At 36.9% G+C, this 27530-nt stretch overlaps 1 pseudogene; it reads left to right on the top strand.

Annotated features, from left to right (window-relative positions):
• Window positions 1-20318, top strand: part of LOC102860346 — a 28506-nt pseudogene extending 8188 nt beyond the window's left edge.
• Window positions 20319-27530: the final 7212 nt, after the last annotated feature.

Genomic DNA, 27530 nt, shown 5'->3' with positions numbered 1-27530 from the left:
GCCCTTCCCAATTTTGAACCATGCAGTGTTCCCTTGCTCTGTTCTGACGACTGCCTCCTGGTCCAAGTATAATATACTTGGACCAGGACTTGGTGCATAGTAGAAGGAAATATTATCCCTCCTATACCAGCTTCATAATCTTTTCTATGTTTAAACCAATGTTACAGCCATCCTATCAATCCATCTCATTAAGGGTTTCCTTATTCTTGCTCACTCTCTACTTTAGCAAGGGTGATGTCCTTCTCTTGGGACTGGTTCCTCCTGATTATACACCCAGAACATGTATGATGACATCTTCCCATCCCCATTTATTTGGGGTTTTTTAAATATTTTCTTTATTTTAAATTAATTTTCATGAAAGTTTACAGACACTTTGAATTTCCATTCATTCATTGTTGCACTTTTCTCACTGTCCACCCTTCCCCCTCCAATTTGCTTTTCTTTTTGAAAAGCAAAAGAAAAATGCTTTCATTTTTATTCAATCCCTCCCCACAAATCTTCTAAGGGTATTCTGGTTGCATGTTTAGAAGGCATATTCTTCTGCCAGTTCCATGGTATATTCAATTTTGTCAGTACTGTAGTTCAAAATCATACATTACTTATTTGTCTTTCTTATTGATTCCAATATGATTGATTCATATGTACACAAAATGATTGGATATATCATGGTTGTGTCAGATGCCTTAGTACTCAAAATCATGTCCTTGTTGTTTCACTATAAAGACTTCCTATGTAGATTTGCCCAATACAACACATCCTTTGATTTCCTGGCTGCTGCTTCCATGGACACAGATTGTGGATCCAAATAAAAGGAAATCTATAAAAATTTCCATCTTTTTTTTCAGTTTACTAGAATATTTCTTATTGGTCTACTTAGGAGAATTTTTGTTTTATACTGAGGTGTGATTCATCTTAAAGTATTTGTTATTCATTAATAAGTTTTTTTAAGCCTTCTTTTCTTCATTAAGAGCTCAGATGGCCTTGTGGATAAGGAGTTATGGTGCCTCTCAAAAAGCAAACAGTTTGATCCACTCATTGCTCTTTGGGAGAAAGATGAACAAATCTCCTCCTGTGTGATGTACAGGCTCTGAAAATCTGCTAGAGAGTCAGTTATGAGTCAGTTCCAATCCAATAGCAATGAACAACTATATTATCAGAAAACATAGTTATATCATCTGAACATCATAATTTGCTAAATCTTTTTCTACTTCTGATGCCTTATTCTTCTTTATACAGTATAACTCCCAGGATTATTTTCTCAGAATATAAATGGTAAGTTGTTCTTTAGGAATGTCATATTAGTATTGATTCATGATTGACCCTCCAGAGGGTTTTCAGAGACACTATATCTCGCAAGAGTTTTCCCATCTTTCTCCTATAAAGCAGTTGGAGGATTTCAATGATGAGTCTTCTGGTTAGCAGAGTAACTTCTAACCAGAGACACCAGAGCACCCTTATGAATAGCATATACATGGTAAAACGGCAAAACTCTAAGGTGCACTTTTCCTATTTTAAACCAAACAGTATACATTTCTTCTGTTCAAACAATTGTCTGTTGGGATTTACATAGGGTCTACATGAAACAAATGTTTTGAAATCCCCATTCTTCACAATGTTATGTATACTTTATTCTGGTGCACATAATCAAATGACTTGATAGTTTTTAAAACAAAAGAAACATTTTTCTTCCATTATCTGTTTTCAGTTTAAGTGGATCTTCTGTTAGCAACACTATGTATTCCTACACACTGTTATACATAGTGCTTGTGCTTATGGTAGTTTATTGTTAATGTAAAGTTCCAATTGTCTTAAGTTTTTTCCAGCAATTAAGTTCTGTTTTTCAGCTGAAACCATGTGAGCAAGAAGCTAGTGAGATGGCATATACAGAGTTCTGAAAGAAAACAATTGCCAGCCAAGGCTCAAAGATCCTTTTACTCAGCAAAACTGTCCATTAAATATGAAGGAGAAATTAGTTGATTTCCAGAAATGCAAAAACTTGAGAAATTTGTGAGAACAAGACAAACTCTACAAGAAATTCCAAGGAAAGTCCTTCACACAGAGACACCAAAGGAAAGTGTATAGATCAAAGTAATGTTGTTGTTATTATGTGCTGTCAAGTCACCTGAGACTCATAGCAACCCTATGTACAACAGCTGTAAACCCTGCTCTATCCTGTGCCAATCTTATTGTCTCTGACCTTTATTACCCCAATCTGAAATAATCCATCTCGTTGAGGGTTTTCCTTTCCTCTGCTGTCCCTACATGCTCCCAAGAATGGCATTTCTCTCCAAGGACTGGTCCCTCTTGCAACATGCCCAAAGTATGCCAGATGAAGCTTCAGAATCCTTGCCTTCAAGAAATAGCCTTGTCTCACACTCTCTAGGATGAACTTGTTTAGTCTCCTAGCAGTCCATGGTATACTCAATATTATTCTCCAGCACCAGAGCTCAATGGCATCAATTATCTTTTTATCCCTCATCGTTGTCCAACTTTCTAATGCATAGCAAGTAATTACAAAGACTATGGCCTGGATCAGGCACACCTTAGTCTCCAGACTGACATATTGCCCTTCAGTATTTTGGAGAGGTCCCTGACAAAAGACTTTCCCAATGCAAGTTGTCTTTTAATTTCCTGGCTGCTGGTGCCAAGAGTGTTGATTGTGGAGCCAAGTAAATTAAAGCTGTTTATCTCAATCTCTTCATCATCTATTACTATGCTGCCAATCAGCCCAGTGGTGAGAATCTTTATTTTCTTTATATTGAGTTGTAATCTATATTTACCTTCTGCAGTAAACCCTTCAGGTCCTCTTCAGTATCAGCAAGCAAGATTGTGTCATCTGCATAATGCAGATTGTTGATGAGTCTTCCTTCAATCCTGATGCCACACTTCTCCTTGTAGAGCCCAGCCTTCCAGATAATCTGTTCTGCATATAGATTTAAAAGCTTTGGACATATGACACATCCTGGCATACATCCTTCCCAATTTTGAACCATGCCGTGTTTTTTTGCTCTGTTCTGAAGATTGTCTCCTGGTCCAACTATAGGTTTCACGTAAGCACAATCAAGTGTTCTGGGATTCCCATTTTTCTCAGAGATAGCCACAGTTTGTTGTGATCCATACAGTCAAATGCCTTTGCATAATAAATGAAACACCGATAGACATTTCTCTCATACTCTCTGCTTTCAGCCAAGATTCATCTAATATTAGCTACAATATTCCTAGGACCATGACCTCTTCTAAACCTAGCCTTCACTTCTGGCAATTTTCTGTTGATAACGCTGTTCCAGTTGTTTTTTTTTATAATCTTCAGCAGAATCTTGCTTGCTTGTGATATTTAATAATATTGTCCAAAAACAAAAAATATAACAAAACACAGCAAAATGACAGCAATAAATTCTGGCCTGTCAAAAATCACACTTAATGTGAATGACTTAAATGTATTCTTACATAAAAGAAAAAGAGTAGCAGAATGGTTAAATTATTTTCAGTAAGATTTTACTTGCATGTTATATGAATCATATTATTTGATAATTTCTACATTCTTCAGGTTTGCTTTTCTTTGGAATAGACAAAAATATGGATTTTTTGAAGTTAACTTGTAATGTATGTATCTCTCTTCCAAATTTTTTGGCTAGATAGGTGAGCACCTCCAGTAACACATTCATTTGAATGGTCTCTTTTAGTATACTATCAATTCCAGTAAGTTTGTTTTTTACCCAGTTTCAGCCCAGTGAAGCTTAGGCACTTAAAATGACACTTGATCATATGCTATTTCTGGAAATCATTGAATATAATAATTCTTTTTTTTTATAAAATGGTTCTGTGTAGTTTTTCCATTGTATTTTAATCCATGTATATAGTTTAATGCTTTACCCTTAGAATCCTTCACTACTGAATCTTAAGGCTTAAATTTATTATTCCACTAGTTCTAGGTCCAATATTGGAGTCTGTCTTACAGCTATTATGCTAGTTTCTTTTTTTCACTTGTGTTTTGCTTCCTTCGTGTACAATGTCTTTGATGTCATTCCACAACTCATCTCGTCTTCAGTCATTAAGGTTCAATTCATGAAATGTATTATTGAGACACTCCCCAAATACATATGTGATATATTCTGTATTTTGTTATGGTTTTCATGGATTTGTTTTAATTTTATTCAGCTACAAGTTGAGAAATCGATGGCCTATTTCATATTTTTCCCATTGCCTGATCATGTTGAGATGATATACCAACTCTTTCTCCATACAAATGGGTCCTAATAAATGTCATCTAGTAAAGTCACTTGTATAATCACTGTTTATAGTTGTTTTTATTTTTAAAAAAATTGCTGTGCTGCAATTTTAAGACTGTTGGCTTCTCTGCTAGAGAAGGATGGGCAATCTCCTCTCATGCAGTTAACTGCATCTGAAAACCCACTGGAGGGTCAGCTGCGGTTGGTGCTGACTCCATGGTAAATAACAATAATAACTTTGGATTGGAAGAATAATTCCTTACCCACTAGACCACCAGGCTCTCTTTAAATAAAGGTATTTCAAATTCATAAATCATTTTTAGTAAAACATTCTATCATTCAATCTCCAGCTTCATTTCGATCATCAAATATTTCCATCATATTTGCCAAATATCAATCTTTTCCCTTGTTTGTTACCTTTGCGTTATAATTATTGTTGTTGTTGATTACTTTTGAATCAAACATGACTCATAGCGACCCTATGAACAAAATGCCTGAAGCCCCTCTACAACTATTGACATTTATCAAAGTTCATCAGTACTCTAAAGAGGTCCCTGAAAGTAGACTTTCCCAATGCAATTTGTCTTTTGATGTCCTGATTGTGGGTGCCAACAGTGCTAATTGTGGAACCTGAAACTGTTAACAAGATCAATCTTTTCTCTCTATATAGTGAAGCTATCAACTGGACCAATGGTGAAAACCTTTGTTTTTTTGATGTTGAGCTTCAATCTATACTGAAGACTACAGAACTTGACCTTCTGCAGAAAAATCTCTCGTCTTTCTCAGTTTCATCAAGCAAGGTAATGTCATCTATATAAGTTATTGCTGACTCTTCCTCCAATCCAGATGCCACATTCCTCCTCATAAATTCAGCCTCTTGAATGATATGTTCTGCATATAGATTGAAAAAGTATGGGGATAGGAAGCATAACTTATGCACACATTTCCTGATCCTGAGCCACGCAGTCTTTTCTTGACGTGTTCTGACTACTGCTTTCTGGTCCAAGTATAAGTTACACATAAGCAAAACCAAGTGTTCTAGGATTCCCATTCTCCACAAGGTGAGTTACAATTTGTTGTGAATGCCTTTGCACTCCTCTAGTACTTTCTGATTTGGGTCAATTGTTGGCTGTAATATTCCTAGTGCCCTGGCCTCTTCCAAATCCAGCTTGCATGTCTGGCAGTTCTCTGTTGATGTACTGTTTCAGTCATTTTTAGATAACCTTCATCAAGATCTTGCTTGTATTTGGTACTAGTGATAGAGTTTGAGAATTTCCACACTCTGTCTGGTCACATTTTTTTGGGAATGGGAATAATATAGATTTTTTTTGGAGTCAACTGGGCAGGTGGTTGTCCCCAAAATTTCTTGGCGTAATCTGTTGAGTGCACCCAGGGCATCATCTATTTGTTGATATATATTCATTAGTATTCCATCAATTCCTGGGACTTTTTTTCTTTCAATTTCTTTGTAGCAGCCTGAACTACTTCCTTCATCACCATTGCCTTTTCATCATATTTCGTTTCATAAAATTCTTCTGTTTGTTATAGGGATTCTGTGTTCTCCTTTCATCTTTTTTATGCTTCCTGAGTTATTCAACATTCTGCCTTCAGTATCTTTAAATATTGCAACTCAAAGCCTGAATTTGTTCTTCAGTTTCTTCAGCTTAAGAAATGCCAACTGCATTCATCCCTTTAGACATTCTGACTCCAGCTCTTTGCACATTTTACTGTACTTTGCTTTGTCTTCCTGAACTGCCCCTTGAAATCTTCCATGGATCGCCTTAACGTCTTGACTTCTCTTTGTTTTGGCTTCCTAGTGCACTAGCACAATATTCAATCTTTTCTAATATCCATTTTGGTCTTTTCTTCCTCCTCTCTCTTTGTAATGACTTTTTGAATTCTTCTTAGATTATATACCTCATATCCTCCTACAGCTCATCTGATGTTAGTTCATTACTGTTCAAGGCCTCAAATCTATTCCTGAGGTGGTCTTTAAATTCCGGTGGGATAGATTCAAGGTCAAACTTTGTTTTTGTGTATTTGACTGGATTTTCTTTATCTTTAAGTCTAGAGAGTTTTACTTCATACTATCATTAAACTAGCCCCTATTTTAAAGGGTCAGCTCTTCCCAGTTGCATTTTGAGCACCTTCCAAAGTTGTGAGGCAAATCTAGAGTTGCTGCAGGCAGATTATGTGGACATGCATAAAGTTTACACTGGACAATTATTTCATAACTAGACTGCTAATCCTGCTTCCTAGTCTGTTTTATTCTGAAGCTCAGCTCAAACTTGTCCACCTCTGCTAACATTATTGGTATTTGAATTATTGATGACATACATCCCAGCATAATAAACCCAGCAAAGCCAAAACCAACAATTAGTGCTGTTTGGAAAAGGTAGGACATGAAGTTTAGAGATTCTATTCTGATAAGTCAAATTGTCCAGTGCCATGTATGAATATCAATGAAGGTATTGAGAATTAAGAATTGAGAATTTACAAGATATTTGCATAAGATTGAAATAGAAGTATGCATATACTAAAGATGTATTAGTGATCATAATACATCATTAATAACACATTGCATGCTATGAGCAGAGATAAAAAGTAAATTATAGCAGTCAGTTTGTTGGAATATTTCCCCTCCAATTGAAGTAGGCAGTGGGAATATATCAGAAAGGGAGTGGCAATTTGGATTTTACCAAAATCAAGAGAGACAAAAGAATGAAAGTATGTGCAAGGAGGTAATTTTAATGTTTGGCTATGCATTGATTTATTAAATTTTAGGTTAGAATCAAAGAAAACAGAATTCTACATTTAAAAATCATTATATGTATATTCCCTAGAAATAGGATGATATATTATGCTCACTAATAGTAACATACTCATATTTATACTCATTACTGTCAAGCGAGAATCAACTCAAAGGTGACACTATAGTGGGTTTTCAAGACAATATATTGCATGATAGAATATTGCACATTTCCCTCTGGAGGAGCTGCTAGTGAGTTCAAAGTACCAGAGAAGAGTTGCTTTTGAATTATCAGTGCAACACTCTGCAGACTAGGCCACCAGAGCTCCCTATTAGTAACATACTAAATAAAATTCCAAATGGAAAACTTAATTTAAGTTCACATGTATTCTCTGAAGCATGTTCATTATTTTTCAGATCCTCAATGGAATATCACCTTTGGTATTTCAGCAATTAATTATTTTGTGTCTAATAACTGAACAGAAGCATTTAAATAGGGCAATAAAAAGTAATGAGATTTAAAAACAAGGTCTGTAAAGTATGTAACTGTCCATTCTTTGCAAGCATTGCTCTGGATTGGATTTTTAAAAGAAAAAAAATGAAATTGGAGAAGGTAATAGATACAGCATTGAAAATTATTGACTCATAAATCTCATTTCAGTATTAATATTACAAAAAAATATAACTCAAACTTATTGCAGACAACTCAGAAAAGACTCAAGTTTTTTGGAAGTTTTAAATTGCAAGTGACACATGCCCATTTCTTCCCCTACCCCTCACTCCCACCCTCATCCCCGAAATACTGGTGAATTCAAACTGCCAGAGAAACACCACTGTTGGATTTTCAGCTATCTAATGGATATGTGTATCATCCAAACTTGCTGGAGAACTTGGGATAAACCCCATAATTGGCAGGACTAGTGGACAGTGTTTGGTGGAGCTCCCTGATTAAAACAAGCTTGGAAGGAGGAGTGGCATCCACGTCAATAATACCTTGCCTCAGGAAACCCTATGAACCTGGAGAAAGCATGAAAGTTATACAGCGTTCAGGTCTTTCATACATAGGCTCGCTATGAGTAGCCTATGACTCGATGGCACTTAAGTAACAACAACAGCATAGAGGGAGATGAGTTGGTCTTGTGGACAAAAAGTGATGCTACCAAGCCAAAGTTGGGTGACTTTAATCTGCTACCTTCAGGTCTGTTTTTAATTGTTTTTAGTGAAACATTCTTCTAGGTCATATAACCCTGCTCTGTCCACTTGCTGTACAGAGGTAACCCATGGTTGCTGTGAAGCTGAACATCGTGCCACTGATGTGTCAAATGCAATAATGATTACCCATAGTGGACAGTGGTTGGTGGAGCTCCCGATTAAAACAAGCTTGGAAGCAGGAGTGGCATCCATGTCCGAAATAGCTTGCCTCTGGAAACCCGATGAATCTGGAGAAAGGATGAAAGTTATACGAACGTTCAGGTCTTTTGTTCATAAGGTCACTAGGAACAACGACCTGATAGCACTTAACAACAACAATAACATGAGAATTTTGTATTACTGACTTAAAGACAGGGGACTAAAGATCATAGGCCTGCGGACATCCTTGAGAAACTGTCCTGACTAAAGAATTACGTTCTGTTTCCAACCTGAATTTTAACCTTTAACTTCCCTAATAAACTCCACTATTGTTAGTATTCTTTTGAGAGTTATGTGTGGTCACTGCACCCAGTCTCACAGGAGTATGAGTGTGAGTGGGGAAGATTAGTATTAGAACTGATACAGGCAGGAGCATGAGGACATATCTCATCTTATAGGAATAGGATTTATACTTTGATGTTGTGTATAAATATTGTTTTCTATTGTGCAATTAGTAAAATTAGGATATGGCCAACTCAATGCTGTTCACATGCCTTTTGCAACTTTTTAAACTAACGGGCCATCTTAAGAAAAGGTTGAAGCATTGAATATCAGTGATCAAAGCCCATATGAGTTGTGGTGGTATCTAGGATATCTTCCATGAAGACAGCAAAAAGTCATTACAAAGAGAAGGGAAAAGACTAAAATGGATGTCAGAAGAAACTCTAAATTACACTAAACTCTAAAAGTACACGAGAGCAAAGAGAAGTCAAAAACAAAGGGGAAAACATACAGAAGTAAAGAGCTGAACAGCTTGAGAAGGGCAGCTTGAGAAGACAAATCAAAGTATTATAATGGAATGTGCAGAGAGCTGGAATTGGAGAATAAAAAAGGAAGAACTCATTCTACATTTCTCAAGCTGAGAGAACAGAAAAACTAATTTAAGCCTTCAGTTGTAATATTGAAAGACCTAGAAAGCATTAAAAAGAAGATGAAGGAAATACACAGAATCAGTGGACCAACAAGAACTGATTGATAATGAAAAATTTCAGGAAGTACCATATGGGAAGGAGCCAATGATAACGGAGGGGAATTTGGAAGCTGCATTGAAGGCATTGGCAAAAAATAAGGCCCCAAGAATCAATGGGATACCAAGTGATTTGTTTCAACAACAAATGAAGCCCTGGATGTGCTCACCAGTCTATGCCAGGAAATTTTGAGGACAGCTCTCTTGTCAACAAATTGGAAGAAGTGTGTATTTGTTCTCATTCCCAAGAAAGATGTTTATAACAAAATGTGAAAACTATTCTGGAAAAGATCGATATTTGTTCCCATTCCAAATAAAGGTGACCCAACAGAGTGCAGAAATCATTGAACAATATCATTAAAATCATATGTAAGCAAGATTCTGCTGAAAATTATCCAAAAACTTTTGGAACAATATGTCAGCAGAGAACTGCCAGAGGTACAGGCTGTATTTAGAGGAGGTCGTGGTGCTAGGGGTATTATAGCTAATGTAAGATAGATCATGGAAGAAAGCAAAGAATACCAGAAGGATGTCTATCTGTGCTTCATTGACTATGCAAAGGCTTTTGACTGTGTGGATCACAACAAGCTGTGGCTGACTCTCAGAAGAATGGGAATCCCAGAAGATATGATTGTGCTAATGTGAAACCTATACTTGGACCAGGAGGTAGTCGTCAAAACAGAGCAAGGAGACACTACATGGTTCAAAATCAAGAAGGGGGACCATGAGGGATGTATTCTGTCTCCATGCCGTTTCAATCTATATGCAGAACAGATCATCCAAGACGCTAGGCTGTACGAAGAGGAATGTGGCATCAGGATTGGTGGAAGGGTGATCAACAACCTGTGTTATGCAGATGACTCAACCCTGCTTGCTGAAACTGAGGAGAACCTGAAGTGCTTGCTGCAGAAGGTCATGGACTGCAGCCTTCTATATGGATTGAATCTCAACATCAAGAAAACAAAGATTCTCACCACTGGGTCAATTGGCAGCATCAGTATGGATGGTGGAGAGATTGAGATAGTTAACAGTTTTTGTTTGCTTGGCTCCCCAATCACCACTCTTGGTAACAGAAGCCAGGAAATCACGCGACCAATTGCACTGGGAAAGTCAGCTGTGAGAGACCTCTCAAGAGTACTGAAGAGCAATGACGTCTGGCTGTAGACTAAAGTGCGCCTGATCTGGGCTATAGTCTTCGCAATTACGTGCTATGCATCAGAGAGTTGTACAGTAAATAGGGTTGATAGAAAGAAAATGGATGCCTTTGAACTGTGGTGCTGGAAAAGAGTGTTGAATATACCATGGACTGCTAGGAGAACAAACAGGTTTGTCCTAGAGAAGGTGAAGGCTGAATGCTCCTTGGAGTCAAGGATTCTGAAGCTTTGTCTGACATACTTTGGACATGTTGCAAGGAGGGACTGGTCCTTGGAGAGGGACATCGTATTTGGCAGAGTGGAGGGGCAGCAAAGGAGAGGAAACCTTCGATAAGATGGATTGATTTCATGACTGGCGTGGTGGGAATAAGTGTGTTTGAGATGGCTAGGTTGCCACAGGATAGAACAGCATTTAAAGCTCTTGTACATAGGGTCTCTGTGAGTCTCAAACGACTCGATGGCGCATAACAATAACAACAACAATTCATTAATATCATACACAACCAAAATATTGCTGAAGATAATGTAAAAATGGCTAGCACACTACATAGATAGGAAACTGCCAGAAGTTGAACAAGGATTTAGAAGAGGGATATCACTGCTGATTTCAGATGGATCCTGGTTGAGAGTAAAGAATACCAGAAGAATGTCTACTTGTCCTTTATTGAATATGTAAAGTCTTTTGACTGTGTGGATTGTAACAAGTTATGGCTAACATTGAGCACTTAACTGTGCTTCTTCAAAACTTTGACTAAGAGGCTGCTAACAAAGCAAGGGAACACTACAGGGTTTAAAATTAAAAAGATAGTGTGTCAGGTTTGTATACTCTTTTCATATCTATTCAGTTTGTATGCTGAGCAAATTATTTGATAAGCTCGATTCAATGAAGAGGAATATGGCATGAGGATTGTAGGGAGACTCATCCATAACCTATACTATGCAGGTGACACAACTTTGCTTGCTGAAAGTGAGGAATACTTGAAAAGCACTTGTTGCAGAAAATCAAAGGGTACAGACTTCAGTATGGATTGCATCTCAATGTCAAGAAGATAAAGATTCTTATCACTGGGCTAATAGGCAACATCATGATGGATGGAGAAAAGACTTAAACTGTCATCAGCTTCACCTTACTTGGATTCATAATTAACTGCACTTGATACCAGCAGTCAAGAAATCGGGAGACATATTATACTGAGTAAGTCCACAGTTAGATAGAGATCTCTCCAAATTATTGTCAGGAGAACCAAGGGTCTTCTGGTTCAGGCCATGATCTTTCTGACAATGAATAAGGATGATGGACGAAGAATTGATGCCTTTGAGCTGTAGTCTTGGAGAAGACAGCACAACACCCCAGGGACTGCCAAAAGAACAAATATGTCTTTGAGTGCGTGCAGGCAGAGTGCTCTTTGGAGGCAAAGATGGCGAGACTTTGCCTCACATATTTTGGGCATGTTTCTAGGAGGGCCTATTCCTTAGAGAGTGATGTGATTCTCAGAAAAAAAGTAAAGGGTAGGCAAAGGAGACTTGAATTGATACGGTGACTACCCTAATGGGTTCTAATGTTTCAGAAAGCATGAGGACGGATAGGACAGGGTTCAGATCTGTTGTTCATAATGTCTCTATGGGTGGGATTCCACTCCACGGTACCTAACAACAACAATAGCAACAGCAAATCGAAGTATAAGAATAGTTTAAAATGGTTTAAAAAATGTAGTTTATCTAGGGAGGTGGGGGGTGGGGCTAGGTTAGTGTGCACTTAAGTGTAGGGTTCTTTAACTTTCATAAACTTTTCATAGGGACCATTGACTCAAATATAGACTACTAACTAGTCACAAATCCATGAGAAAGGGTACATTTATGTTCCTATCTGTATTGTGGGGGGTTTTGTGGTTTTTTTTGTGTGCCGTTGAGTCAGAAGCAACCCATAGCTGACCCTCCAGTAGGTTTTCAGAGATAAGAAAACCTTAAGAAAATGCTAAGAGATTGCCCATCCTTCTCCCACGAAGCAGAACAGTGTGCCTTTGGCATTGCAGCTCAGTTTGAGAGGGGTAATATACAGTGTAAAAATTTGTTTGTACTATTTTTAATTTGAATAAAATAAATCTGGGTTACTAATGAGATAAGTGAGAAAGGCATATTTAAGGGAGGAAAAAAGATGTCCTCTCTGATGGACTAACTTTCCAGCATCATGTAGGGTTTTCAGCTGTGAGCAATTGGCTACTTCTCCCATCAACAAATAAAGCAGCTGTTCCTAGCTGCAGAAAAGGGCCCATGTTGTTCCTAAATATTCCAGAACAAAATCAGTGTAAACCAATTAAATTACATGATGGGAAAAGCATCAGATGTGTAACTGATGATTCACTTAACCTCAGCTCACTCTTCTTTTACCGTTCAATAATTATCCACCTCCAAAATTTCATCAGCTTTTATATCAAACTTGCATAAATGTTCCAGAATGAATTCTACTAGTTAGAGCAAAAAATACATTTTTAAGAACCTTCATTTTTCTTGTGGCTTTTTAAATTTTAACTTTTTTTCTAAAATAAAAAGAAATATTTATATTATTGAGTCTTAATAATCCTTGGCCAAACAATTGTATGATTTGTTTCCGGAAGTCTTGTTTAAGAAGTTGTAGAAAACCATCATAATGCACTTAATAGACATAAAATAAGTGAAAAAGATATCTTAATAAGACTTGAGGGGACTCCTAGGGTTATCACACACAATCAGACATTTTTTTCACACAAATGAAATAAGGCACATGATGTTTTGCAGTTATTTTCAGAATTTAGTATTTCAGAAAAAATAGTTTAGCTCTAAAGCCACTATGCAACAACTTTATGACTTCTTCCTTATAGTCTCCTGTCTTTTGTTGTTTGTTCAGATGGTATCAACTTTCAGACATTAGTCAAAGTGCCAACAAAAATAAACTTTTGAAGTACAGTTTTTTAAGCATAATTAGAATGTATGTTTTTGTGAAGATACACTTTCTTGAAGATATTCATTAAAAGTGTGATTTCTGACAACTGAAACCATCAGTTTGTATACTACTGTTTTTCACCTGGCAAAACTTTTAATTTCTGTAAATATTAATTTTAAAATAACAGAATTTTTAGAATTTCAAAGGGTTGTCAGGGTCTTGGTCCAGTTCCTTTATTTTGCTTGCTCAATAAAAACTCATTAGGGAAATAATCCTATTTTTCACATTCATTTATAAAAGGAACACAGATTTCTATGCTCTTTCACCCAGCCCAGCTCTCTCAATGAAAGGAATGACCTTGAATTGAACTGTAGGAAATAAATGGATGAAAAGTTTACTGAAAAAGTTTAGTAAGGATACAGGAGATTAATGCATATATTTGTGTTGGACACTCTTTTCCTGTGCTGCATATTGAAAGTCATGGAATCAAGTTATTTATTGTATTTTTTCAGATCATTTGCAATGTTAATTTATATGAGTTTGATATCGCTTTTGTCTTTTAGTTGTGTGTTATTCTGAGAAATCCCTGGGGAAGCAAAGGATTTATATGCTTTGTGTACACGTTCTGCAGACTAAGCGCTCTGGCATAATTATTTTTGGCACTCACTAACTGATTAAAACATCCAATTTAACTCATGATCAGTAAGATTAAACCTTTTTAATATACCTCAAAAGTAAATTATCATTTACTACTCAAACATCCTTTTCTGCACATGTCCCCAATAAAGCTGTTCTTTTTTTTCGTTAATGTACCTTTTAACGAGGATTTCCTTTTATTTCTTCCTTTGGGCAAAACTGCCATATCCTTTATAGAGAGGTAGGAACAAAGATGAGATGGAGGCTGACTAGATAAGTACATGGGTCTCTAATGTCATAGCAATTACAAGTCTTTTTGTGTGTGCGATTGTGTAAGACTTTGCCGTTGAACAAAACACGGCCTAGCTTTGTGTTGATTTGTTGTACAGACAAATGTCAGCAGAGAAAGAAATAATTATTTGGAAAAAAATCAATCTGTAATTTGGAAATATATGTTAAAAACAACTGTATTTTATTTTATACATTTGATAATACTTTGAAAGATTTCAGTGTTTCATTTTAATCTTGCAGAGAAGTCCATCCACTAGAAGATTCAAAATTAATTTTAAAGCTAGAATTTTTGAAAGGGAAAACAAATGGTCCTAGGAATTTAAAAAAACCCATATGATCCTAAATTAGAATAATTGTGATTTGAAAGTCCTGTGACCTGCTGAGGACTCTCGCAGTGTTGCATCTCTGTCATAGTGGATGAAGTAACCATGCAATGGGTGATATGCATTGGCTACATCAAGACTTTATGGAATTTTGGATAATCACAGGTGTAAGCACCTCACACAGTGAGAACAGGAAGGGAGATGAGAGCAGGAAATCAGATTAGTAGAATCCCCCTGTGTGGAAGCTACAATGTTTTTGTGTTCAAATGTCCTGCTTACTGCATTTTATGCATAGGATTAACATCAACTGAAGCAAGAATTATGGAATAGGGCTTTAGATAGAAAATAGGTCAAGTCAATGCAATAAATATCCTGTCAGAATTTTGATCCTGATTTACAAACACTTCACCAGATTGCTAATGTGCCTGTAGCCCTGAATGCAAATATTAGAACAGTATGAAAAAAAAAATACATTCATTTTAGACAACACTATTTTGTCCTAAAAAGGCTAACCTACTAAAATGGCAGAAGGAATATTTTTCTGTAATATGTAGTTTTAGAGGACCTAACAGGTTAATAATTTGTTGGGAAGTTAAAATTTCAAAATAAACCTAGTAATTAATTGTATCAATAATAAATCTAAAAGAATCAATACACTTACATTTTAATAGGTTTCCCATTTTGGGGTAAATGCATGCAGATATCTTCTTCTCAAAGTACAGAACACAATTGATAATGCCTAAAAATTATACCATGAAAATCACAAAATCATAAAACGGTCTCCACTTGAAGTTGTATTCTACATGAGGCAATATCTTCTGGAAACACTAATAAATGTGATTTTTTTTATTAGATTTCTTTGTGCTAGCACTCTGGACCATTATTTAGGAGCTACCCAAATGCAAAAGCACAGTGGGTAAACATTTTCTTCATCTTCCCACCCAGCACAAAATTAGAGAATAATTTATTATTGAGGTTCAGCATATGATTCCCTAGGTTAGTGTATTGGTTTCAACAGTTATTAAAGTGTGCACAACACCTATAAAATAGCCCTCATATCATAGGGCTTAATTTATGGTCTTGAGTCTTGTTCTGTAAAATAGCTTGGTCAAATATAAGACGAAAGACTTCAAATACAGTATTTTTAAGAAGCAAATATTTTTTTTAGAAAATCAATATTAAATTACTTTCTCTCCTTAATTTCTATCAGTATTTATATATCTAATATATTTACTTAGTGCTAATTGACCAAATAAGTAATAGCCACCCTTCTATAAGAAGAAACATATTCAAAACTGATTAAAGTATCTGTAAAAAAAATGCTATTTGATCAGTCTTAAAGTGTTAAGTTTATTTCTTTTTTACCAAGAACAAAAATTTCCTTGTGAACACTAAAGAAAGTAAGCTGTTTGTGCTTAAATTTTTCAGAAAATTGGTAACTTTTGTCACAGGTGCCAAAGGGGAAACAAGAATAAATATCTCAAGCGTTGGCTGCTAGGGGCTGATTATAAGTGTTGTGGTGTACAATTCATGGATTATTCATGTGTAATTACAGATAGCTATTGTACTCCTTTAAATCATCCCTATGGCCCATTATGGCCCATAACAACTGAAATAGCAATTGTCATAGTAAGGTTTGGGCTCTGTCACAGAGTGTGGACTCTAATCAATAATGATGAATGGCAAAATTTTACATCAAGCAGTCCAAAGTCCAGTTGACTCCCTCCATAAATCTGTACAAACACCAAGCAGAGCAGCTGCAGAGTCTGGACATTTGAAAGCCCACACTTGCCTTACCCCCTACAAGCATTTACATCTGTAAAAGTTTTTAAAAAAATGGAAGGGGTGGGGATTACAGAAATGCTCAATATATCAATTGCAATAATTCACAGGCTGTTAGAAGAATCTCCCCTATTTAAATGTGAGCAAAACCTAGGTTGTTTTCAAGGTCAATTTCAGGTGAAAAAGGGGTCATCTGGAGGTCACTCCAGCTCCCATGCAGGTCAAAAATGCCTCCTCACTTCCCAGGCAGACAAGCTGCTCACACCCAATCAATCCACTGACGCTGCTGCTGCACCAAGCGTAATGAACAGTGAATAAATGTAGCCTATCATCACAAAACATGCTTTTTAAGTACCTTTCCTTTTCATGTAAAACCTCTTGCTGTCAAATTCTACATTCACTCATCCAGCAGTGAGTAGCAAAAGTGAGAAATCAGACTCTCATTGGGGTTGGTAAAAGGTCACAGCTGACAGACATGGAGGTTAAACTGCCGAGTTAAAATACTGTTCATTACCCACTGCAGCTTTTTGCTAACTACACTTCTTTGTGTTACAGTCAAGCAGTACATCAATATGCCCCTCCTTCTAATTTATTATCAATTGTTGAATTGTATGAGTGTGCGCTAGGAGAGAAATTGATGTCATATATACATATATAGGATTTTTTTCCCCTCTTCCGTTCTTTGAATACTTCTGATTCTTCCTATATTTACATACTAAGTACCCTATGCAGCATGGTGTCTACTTAAGATGCAGCCTGATTATTAAGGATACATAATTTCTGACATCAGAAGAGACTGGGTAATTCTGAATTCCAAAAGTCCAGGTTCAGTTATTTAAAGACTTCTTTTTGTTACAGATTGTTTTTCCTTAAAAAAGATTGTGTATGGGATGTTCATATTTTTTCAGTCAAATACATTTTACATTTGTAAGTTTATCATTTACACAAAACTAAAGTGTCTTAAGCAGATACAGTTTCAAAATCTAATTTATTAAAAATTTTTAAAATATTGTTATGTTGGCAATGGTGGCATATATCAAGCACATGGTTCGTCCAGGATACAAAATGTGATTTTACAAGGAGTATATGATACCTGCATTGTTCATGACTCATTCACTGGAGTCAAAGGCGCCTTTAATAGCAATGAGTAATCACTGGAGTTTAAATAGAAACAGTACTTCTCTGAATTTACTTGCACTAAATGAAATGGTTTAGTGTGAAATGTGAATAGATTAGAACAATTTCCCAGGAATGAAATTTCATTCTTTGATTAATTGATATGTAGGTGGAATTCCCTTTATCAAAATGCAAAGATATGGTATTTAAAGATACCAGTACAAAAGCAAGTCATATGGTGTATCGATGTAAGATCACAAATCATGAATGAAGTTTTATTTACATGCTCTCTGCAACAATAATTTGACTCAACAAAATTACCATTATCTATTTACATCTTTAAGAAATGCATTCAGAGATTTATCCTAGAAAAATTTATCTTCACCCCCCCCACCTCCTATATGCCTTCTCTCTCAGTGGGACTGAAAATAAAATGTTATGACTTAAATCACAAGAGGCTAACATCATTTTTAGCAACAAGGGCTGCATAATTTCAAGACTATGAGTGAGTGGCTGACTTTAACTAAAATGTTTCAGTTCTGTGCGTATATAGGTACATAAATAATTCAGAATTAATCCCTGCAGAGGGGACAATGGGAATCGTAAATTATCCATGTGCCGTCCTCAACATTAGAGGCAATGAACCTATAGTAACAAACTATGAGTGTTACTCATTACATACATTTCACAGACACCTTAACCTTTTGAATATTAATTTCCCTCTGCAGCTTGTAGCTAGGCAGTATCATTTCTTTTTTTCCTTTCCAACTCCTCTTGCCTTCCTTTCTTTCTTTCTTTCATGAAGCCTCTCAAAATATAGTTAAGCTATGGATTCTGATTGTATATACTGGAATACATTGATTTGTTGCAAAAAAATCAATAATAATGTTGTTAAAAATTAAATTCCATATTTTCCCATGTAAAACCCATAATACCATGTGTAGCTTCTCTGTAGTTGAAAGATGAATACAGCATAATGTATTTCTTTATAGAGACAAACTAGAATGTAAATGTAAGCTAGTTTGCTTCAGTGGTATTGACAACAGTCTTTTGACTTTAAAAATATATACCATACACTTTTAAAATAGGAAATATTATTGAATTGTCATACTTTCCATCTTTTTGATGGAAATAAAGATGCATTTAAATTTAAAAATAGATGCCAAGTCTGATCCCAATTAGAATATTGAGAAAAATCTTTGTAAAATTGGGAACTTTAATTAAATTAAGGCTAATAAGAAAAAGAGCATGAATTTTTATCTCAGTTGAAAAAAGTTGATTTCTATGTTTAAAAAGAACCTAATAAATTTTGTAGCCCTTATCTTCAGAGATATTATACAAAGAACAGTTAATTTCTGATATATTACACCTTGTTTATTCCTAGCTTCCAGATAAAAATAAATAGAAATATTTATTGTGAAAATGCTTTTCTTGAATAAATAACATTATAGAATAAACCTTTATATGTATTTCTCTGAAAATATATATTAATATACATATATATAGCATATTAATTACTACAAAGAGTTTTAACAAATCTCATTATTTATTGAACTACACATATATTTTACTTGAGTACTCAATCACCATTAAAGCATTAGTCAAATGTTTAAAAAACATTTCATTGTAAAAATCTGCTATCTGCTCTCTGTTCCTCGTCGATCCAGACTGCCCTGTCTTCTTGCCCAGCCTCAACTGCATCTCTGAGACCGGCAGTGAAGGTCGGAATAAACGGATTTGGCCACACTGGGCTCCTGGTCACCAGGGCCGTTTTTAACTCTAACAAAGTGATGTTGTCGCCATCAATGACCTCTTCATTGACCTCAACTACATGGTCTATATGTTCCAATATGATTCCACCCATGGCAAGTTCAACAGTCAAGGGTGAGAATGGGAAACTGGTCATCAATGGGAAAGCCATCATTATCTTCGAGGAGCGATATCCTGCCAACATCAAGAGGGGTGATGCTGGTGCTGAGTATGTTGTGGAGTCCACTGGTATTTTCACAACCTTGGAGAAGGCTGGGGCTCACTTGAAGGGTGGTGCCAAACGGGTAATCATCTCTGCCCCTTCTGCTGATGCCCCCATGTTTGTGATGGGCATGAACCATGAAAAGTATGACAACTCTCTCAAAATTGTCAGCAACGCCTCCTTCACCACCAACTGCAAAATTGTCAGCAACGCCTCCTTCACCACCAACTGCTTGGCTTCCCTGGCCAAGGTCATCCATGGCAACTTCAGCATTGCAGAGGGACTCTTGACCCTCCATGCCATCAATGCCATGCAGGAGACTGTTGATGGACCCTCTGGAAAGCTGTAGCATGATAACCGTGAAGCTGCACAGGATATCATCTCTGCATCTACTGGTACTGCCAAGGATGTGGGCAAGGTCATCCCTGAACTGAATGGGAAACTTAGCAGCATTGCTTTCCGTGTCCCCACCTTCAATATTTCAGTTGTGGACCTGACCTGACATCTGGAGAAAGCTGCCAAATATGATAACATCAGGAAAGTAGTAAAGTAGGCATCAGAAGGGCCCCTTAAGGGCATTCTAGGATACACTGAGGACCATGTTGTCTCCTGTGACTTTAATAGTGACACCCTTTCTTTCACCTTTGATGCTGGAGCTGGCATTGCCCTGAACGACCACTTTTTCAAACTCATTTCCTGGTATGACAATGAATTTGGCTACAGCAATCATATGGTCGACCTGATGGTTCACTTGGCCTCCAAAGAATAAGAGCCCTTTGCAATACCAGCCTGTGCAATAGCACTAGAAGAGAGAGAGAGAGACCCTCAGCTGCTGGGGAGTCCTTGTCCCAACTTGATCCTCCCATACACTGAGAATCTCATATCCTTGATACAGTTTCCATTCAATCCCCCTGAGAAAGGGGAGGGACGTGGAGAGCCCATCTTGTCATGTACCATCAGTAAAGTACACAGTACTGAGCCCCCCAAAAAATCTGCTATTGAAGCTTTGTCAAGCTAAAATGCAAGGATACCATTTTAGAGACTAAGGTGCACCTGACAAAAGCCATGATCTTTTTAATTGCTTGATATGTATGTGAAAATTGGTCTGTGAATAATAAATTACAAAGAGAAAAAGGATGTACTTGAGTTGTGATGTTAGTGGGGAAAAAATGAATATACAATAGAATGCCAAAAAATCAAACAAGTGTAGTTTGGAAGAAGTACAGCTAGGCTTCTCTGTAGAGGCAAGGGTTTTGAGACTTTGGGAGGCTCAAATTCCGGAGAAAGATACCATAAATAATCAAGTAGAAGAGCAGCAGAAAAAAATCCCAAAACAACAAACATGATGTGATGACACTGTGCATGCTATAATGGTTTGAAGATGGTGCATTTTTGGACAAGTTTTAATATAGCGGGTTCGTATACATTAGCGTTAACTTGTGCGCACCTAACAACAACAGTTCAAAGGATTGCCAATGGATCTAGCTATCATGATACTCAATAAGTGGTATTAATGTGATATTTCAACATACCCTACTCCAACATAGTCATATGGCCTGCTACCTAATTTCTTACAAGTCTTGACACATCAATGCTCAATTTGAAATTACAAATGTTGATAAATTCAAACTCTCTTTAGTTTTTTCCATCAGCTTTATTTACCTCTGAAGTAATTTTAACTCCTGTGTAATATATATTGTTTAGTTCATATACTTATTGGACAGATTGAATGTTTACTGAGGGGAATATTTCTTTTTGAAATAAAATTTTTATTATATATTGGTTTGCTTACAAAGATCCCACATTGTTTACACACTGGATCTTTCCATTTCCATTTCCCACCACTTTTCCACACGTCAAATTGTGTGACTCTCTTATTAACCACAACATTCAATCATTCTATTTTCAGCTTCATTATTGTCACCAAACCCATTATTTGCCAACTACTATTCCTTCTCTACTGTTTCTTATATTTTCATTCCAGTCACCAATTATTAACACATCCTGATTGCATGTTTGGTCAATTGCAGACTCAAAATTTGGTAAAAATTCTGTATTTCTTCTTCCTTTGCTGTAGATACAGGAACATATATTTGAATAATACTCATGTTAACAGGTCTTCCTTGTATGCATATGGATATTATCCTATTATTCACAACATTGTATTTTAGGATAGAACTTGAAACTGACTTTCTGACTATGAATGCAACACCACTCTTCCTCTAGTCGTCATTTTCTGCATCGTATACCGTATGATGATCTGGTTCAAAGTGGCCAAAGTGGGTTCCTCACATCTCACTAAAGCCTAGTATGTCAATATTCATGTGTTCCATTTCATTTTAAAAATTTCCGGTTTTCCAGCATTAAAGCTATGTACATTACATGTTCCAATTGTTAAATAATGTGTGTTATTGATTTCCTTCATTTCAACTTCCAATCTGGGCTCTACCACTACAATAGCTCTTTTTTTACTGTTCTTACGGCTTTCAAAGGTCTGTTATTTAGGAAGTAGATGACCCATCTTGCTTCCTAGTCCATCTTAATCAAAAGCTGTCCACAATGGAAAACCCTTTTGGCATTTGACACACCAATGGCACAGATTTTAGCATCACAGCAAACTAATCTCAGTACAGCAAACTGACAGTCAAATGCTGCAATACTTTGAACAGCATTCTCTCCAAACACAATTAATACCAGGCCTAATGGCTGCAGGCCCCAGGGCCCAACTAACTTTTAAATATAGAGCCCCCAACTAGATCCTGTTTGCCTACACAAGAGGCTTCCATTCACAGAAAGCTGTTGTGCAAATGGAGCAGGGGAGCACTGCATGGTTTGAAATTGGGAAGGGAGTGTGTCAAGGTTATATTCTCTTTCCATACCTATTCATTCTGTATGCTGAGCAAATTATCAAAGAAACTGAACTCTGTGAGGAGTGTGGCATCAGGATTGGAAGGAGGGAGACTTGTCAGTAATCTGCATTATTCAGATGACAAAACCTTGCTTGCTAAAAGTGTGGAGGGCTTGAAGCACTTTTTGCAGAAGATCAAGGAAAGAATGCAGCCTCCTGTCTGGATTGCATCTCAATGTCAACAAAACGGAGATTTTTACCACTGGACTGATAGGCTGTGTCATGATGGATGGAGAGGAGATTGAAACTGTAAACAGCTTCATCTTGTTTGGATCACAATTAACATCCATGGTACAGGGTGTTAACTGGAGCAGTCAGAAAGTAAGGAGACACATTGCACTGGAGAAAACTGTAGTTAGAAACATTTCCAAATTATTGAGGAGTAGTGAAGTATGTTTGAGGACTAAGGTGTATCTTTCCAATTACTAACTATGCATCTAAGACCTGGACAATGAATAAGGATGACAGAAAATGGATTGATGTTTTTGATGGTGTTGAAGAATAGCTCATCCCATAGGCAGCCAAGAGAATGAACAGATATGTCTTTCCAGGGGGCTCAACTGGAGTGCTCTTTGGAGGCAAGAATGATGAGGCTTCACATAACACACTTTGCACATGTTTCTCAGAGGTGCTATTCCTTGGAAAATTACATGATGTTGGGAAGGGTTGAGGTTTGGTGAAGGAGAGGAAAACCCTCAACCAGGTAGATTGACACAGTGACTACTGAATGGGCTCTTGTGTGTCAGGAAGTGTGAGGATGGCACAGGGTTTTGTTCATAGAGTTGTGCTCAACTCAAAGGCACCTAACAACAACAACATGATTAACCACCACCACTACTATTCATCCTCACACATTATACAGTATTTGTCCTTATGGGACTGAGTTAGTTCACTTATCACAATGCTCTCCAATTCCTCCCAAGTTAGGTAGTGATTTACAAAATCATTGCTCCTGCATACTGTGTAGTATTCCATCATGTCAAAGTACCATAATTTTTCAATCCATTTGATTGCCATTGTATATTTGGGCTATTTCCATGCCCTTATGATGGTTAATCACACTGTCATGAACATCAGTGTACAAGTCTCTGTTTGTGTCTCAGTTCTCATTTTCTAGGAGTAAATTCCCAGAGTGGAGTAGCTGGGTCATATGGAATTTCTATGGTCAGCTTTCTGAGCAAACCCCAAACTGCTTCCTAGAGTGATTGTACCATTTTATAATCCTACCAACAATGTGTGAGTTCTTATCTCACCACATTCTCTACAAAAGTTATAACTTGATGTCCTGTTAAACATTACCACTGTAATTGGAATGAGATAGTATCTCATTGCGGTTTTGAATTGTGTCTCTTTTATTGCCGGTGATGTTGAGCATTTCTTCATGTGTCTGATGGCCATATGAATATCTTTCTCTGTGAAAATTCTTTATATATCTTTTACCCATTTTGTATTTGGGTTATCTATTTTTTTTTCTTGTGGAGGAGGGCTATATTCTTGATTTTGATTCATTGTTGTATTCTGAATGCCTACGACAGTGTCTGACATATGGTAAGGACCAAACATATTAGCTACTTCATAGTATCAAAAGTGTTTGAGAATCACTCTAGTCCCACAAGGAAGTTCCATTGCTAATTCATAGGCAGTGTCTTTCTGGCAGGTGAATCCAGCAATTTCCTCCCATGCAATTTACAATACAATATTAACATGAGGAATGGCCAATTTTGCCATCCACTCAAGCTTAAACTGATCAGATTTAGGCACATACTAGGGAAATCTCACTAGCACCAAGTAAGAAAAGAGCCTTATACATGCTTCATTTGCACCAGAGATTCTAACACAAGTCATACTTGAATCTTAAAGAGAGCAGCAGTAACAGCAGTGGAAAACCCAGAGCTCTATTTGAGATACAGTTGAACTTGGTGAACTAGGACTGTCTTCCCATAAAGCCAAAGCCAGATCAGGGGCCTTCACCCTCTCCTGCTGGTGGACTTGGTAGTGTGAAGAGACACCATAGGTGGTGGAACTAAGAGATCTTAGGGAGCTCTGGTGGCCTAATGGTAAGAAGCTTCACTGAGTCCCAAAGACACTCTGAATCCAACAGATGTTCTGCAGAAGAATGGGCAATCTTCCATTTGATTTACTGCTTCTGAAAACCTACTGGAGCATCTGCTATGGGTCAATTCTGACTCAACAGAATGCAATATAAATAACGAGAGCTTAAGTCAAAAGGTCTGTGGCACACGTGATTAAGTTGTCCTGACTTAAGAACTGTATCCTGACTGTTTTCTACCTGAATTATGATCTGTTAACTTCTCTAAGAAATTCCATGATCAAAATATTGTCTGTGAGTTGTAGCTAATCATTGTAGTGGATTAGTGCAGCTGGTAGTTGAGCAGTTAGAGCATGGGAAGAACTATTGGTGTTCAAATTGATAAAAGGGGGTGTCGGAATATGGAAACATGTATGGTCTCATGGGAATTGATTTTAGTTCATTAAGTCTGTGGTTACGGACAAGGTGCAGCTGATCCAGACTATCGTCTTCTCAATTACTTACTATACATCAGATAGCTAGACAGTGAATAAGCATGAAGGAAGAAGGATTGGTGCATTTGAGTTATGTTGCTGGAGAAGGAGAGTGTTGAACATTGCCAGGAGAAGAATTAGGTCTTCCCTGGAAATGGTGAAACTGAGTTGTTCTCTGCAAGAAAGGACTTTGAAGTTCTATCTCCCATACTTTGGGCATTTTTGCCAGGAAGGACAAGTCCTTGGAGGAGGATATCAAGCTTGGAAAGGTGGAGGTACAAAACAGGAGAGGAAGAACTTGGATGAGATGGATTGAGACAGTGACTGGTGCAACAGGGGTGGTAAGATTGGTTCAAGATAGGACAGGGTTCAGTTACTGAGTATAGGAGCGCTATGAGTCACAGGTGACTTGGTGGCACATAACAACAATATCCTTGTGGGTTTAATGGAGGTCAGACAAAATCATCACAAGGCCATCCATACTGTTTTGAACTAACTCAAAGAACTATTTATGACATTTTCTTTAAGTAACACTGTCATTTTGCCAAACATTTCCCCCTTTACATATTACCTTTGGACATGATAGCTTTCAGAGATATTCTCTATCATTGCTTTTATTAAAATTAAAATTTGTTCTCAGTAAAAGTCTGATATCATCCATTTATATATTATGTTGTACTTAACAATTTGGTCCATAAAATAAATTTGCATTTTAAGCATTAGCTCATTTCGTACAGTTGAAAGAATTGTTCCCTATAAAAAAATTCCAACATCCTTATGCACATCCAAAAACTTCTCCAACAGAGTAAAAAGGGAAGCCACAGACTAGTAAAAAGTATTCGGTAATGACATGCCAGATAAGGGATTTTATATCTAGAATTTATAAAATACTCGAGCACCACAACAAGGTAAAGGTTAACAACTCAAGTGAAAAATGAACATAGGATATGAACAGACACATTATCAAAGAAGGTATTCAGATGGCACACAAACACATGAAGAAATGTTCAAAATCCCTAGCTCTAAGAGAGATGCAAATCAACACAATTGTGAGGTATCATCTCACCCCAATAAGAATAACAAAATTTAACAGAACAGCAAACCACAAATGCTAGTGAAGTTCTGGAGAAACTGGAACTCTTAGTGCCCATCAATAAATGAATGGATAATGAAGCTGTAGTATATTCACACAATGGAATACTATGCTCCATTAAAAAACAAGGAACTCATGAAATATACAAAACAGGTGACCCCGGAGGACAATATGCTGAGTCAAATATCTCAGTCATAAAAAGACAAATACTGCATAGTACCACTGTTGTAAAAATAGACTGACATTGAGGTTGAGAGAAGACTGAGAAAGATGGGACAAATTATGTATTTAAACAAATGAGGGAGAGAACTGTTTAAAAGGGACATATGATTAGGTATTGTCATGACAGGAGTCCAAAACGAAGGCTGCACAGTGGAGTGGACTTTGGGGAAGGGATTGTATAACAATGAAAGAAACTGGGGGAGGAGGTTGGACAGGGAGAAAAGTGTTACAATGAATGACTGAATGGAAATCCAAAGTCTCTGTAAACTTTCATTAAAATGAATAATAAAAATTCCAACATAAATGATTATTAGTTGAAATATTTTTATTGAATTTTAGTGGAGTATTTTATGGGTGGCAATACTTAAGGATACATTGGGTAGAATATTAAATGATCCAGAAAGTATCAAAAGAAGATGGAAGGAGTACACACCGTCACTGTATCAGAAGGAATAGGCGGACACAAAAGAATTTCATGAAATAACATATGAGCCAGAGTCTATGGTGTTGGAGGAGGAAGTTCAAGTTGCTCTGAAGGAATTGGCAAAAAACAAGGCTCCCGGAGTTGACAGCATATCCACTGATTTATTTCAACAAACAGATGCTGCCCTGGATGTGCTCAGTAAGTTATGCCAAGAAATATGGAGGAGAGCAAGCTGGCCCAGTGACTGGAAAAGATCGATATTTGTTCCCATTACAAAGAAAGGTGACCCAATAGAGTGTGGAAATTATTGAACAATATCATTAATATCACATGCAAGCAAGATTCTTCTGAAAATTATAAAAAAATGTTTGGAACAATATATTAACAGAGAACACTTGATCGTGCTAATGTGCAGCCTATACTTGGACCAAGAGGCAGTCGTCAGAACAGAGCAAGGAGACACTACATGGTTCAAAATCAAGAAGGGGATCTGTCAGGGATGTGTTTTGACTCCATACCTTTTCAATCTGTATGCAGAACAGATCATCTGAGACGCTGGGCTGTATGAGGTGGACGGTGGTATCAGAATTGGTGGAAGAGTGATCAACAACCTGCTTTATGCAGATGACACAACCATGCTTGTGGAAACTGAGGAGGACCTAAAGCGCAAATGGACAGACTAATGCTATACCACTTAGAAGAATGCTTGAACAAAAACAATTAAAACCAGGTCTGAGAGATGCAGATTAAAATCACCCACCTTTGGCTTTGTAGTATAACTTTCTATCCACTAGGCCAACAGTCATCAGAA

This window comes from Elephantulus edwardii, unplaced genomic scaffold (assembly GCF_000299155.1).
Source record: "Elephantulus edwardii isolate Elephantulus edwardi_28Jun2011 unplaced genomic scaffold, EleEdw1.0 scaffold00043, whole genome shotgun sequence".
Taxonomy (NCBI): domain Eukaryota; kingdom Metazoa; phylum Chordata; class Mammalia; order Macroscelidea; family Macroscelididae; genus Elephantulus; species Elephantulus edwardii.
This window is presented reverse-complemented; position numbering and strand designations above follow the sequence as displayed.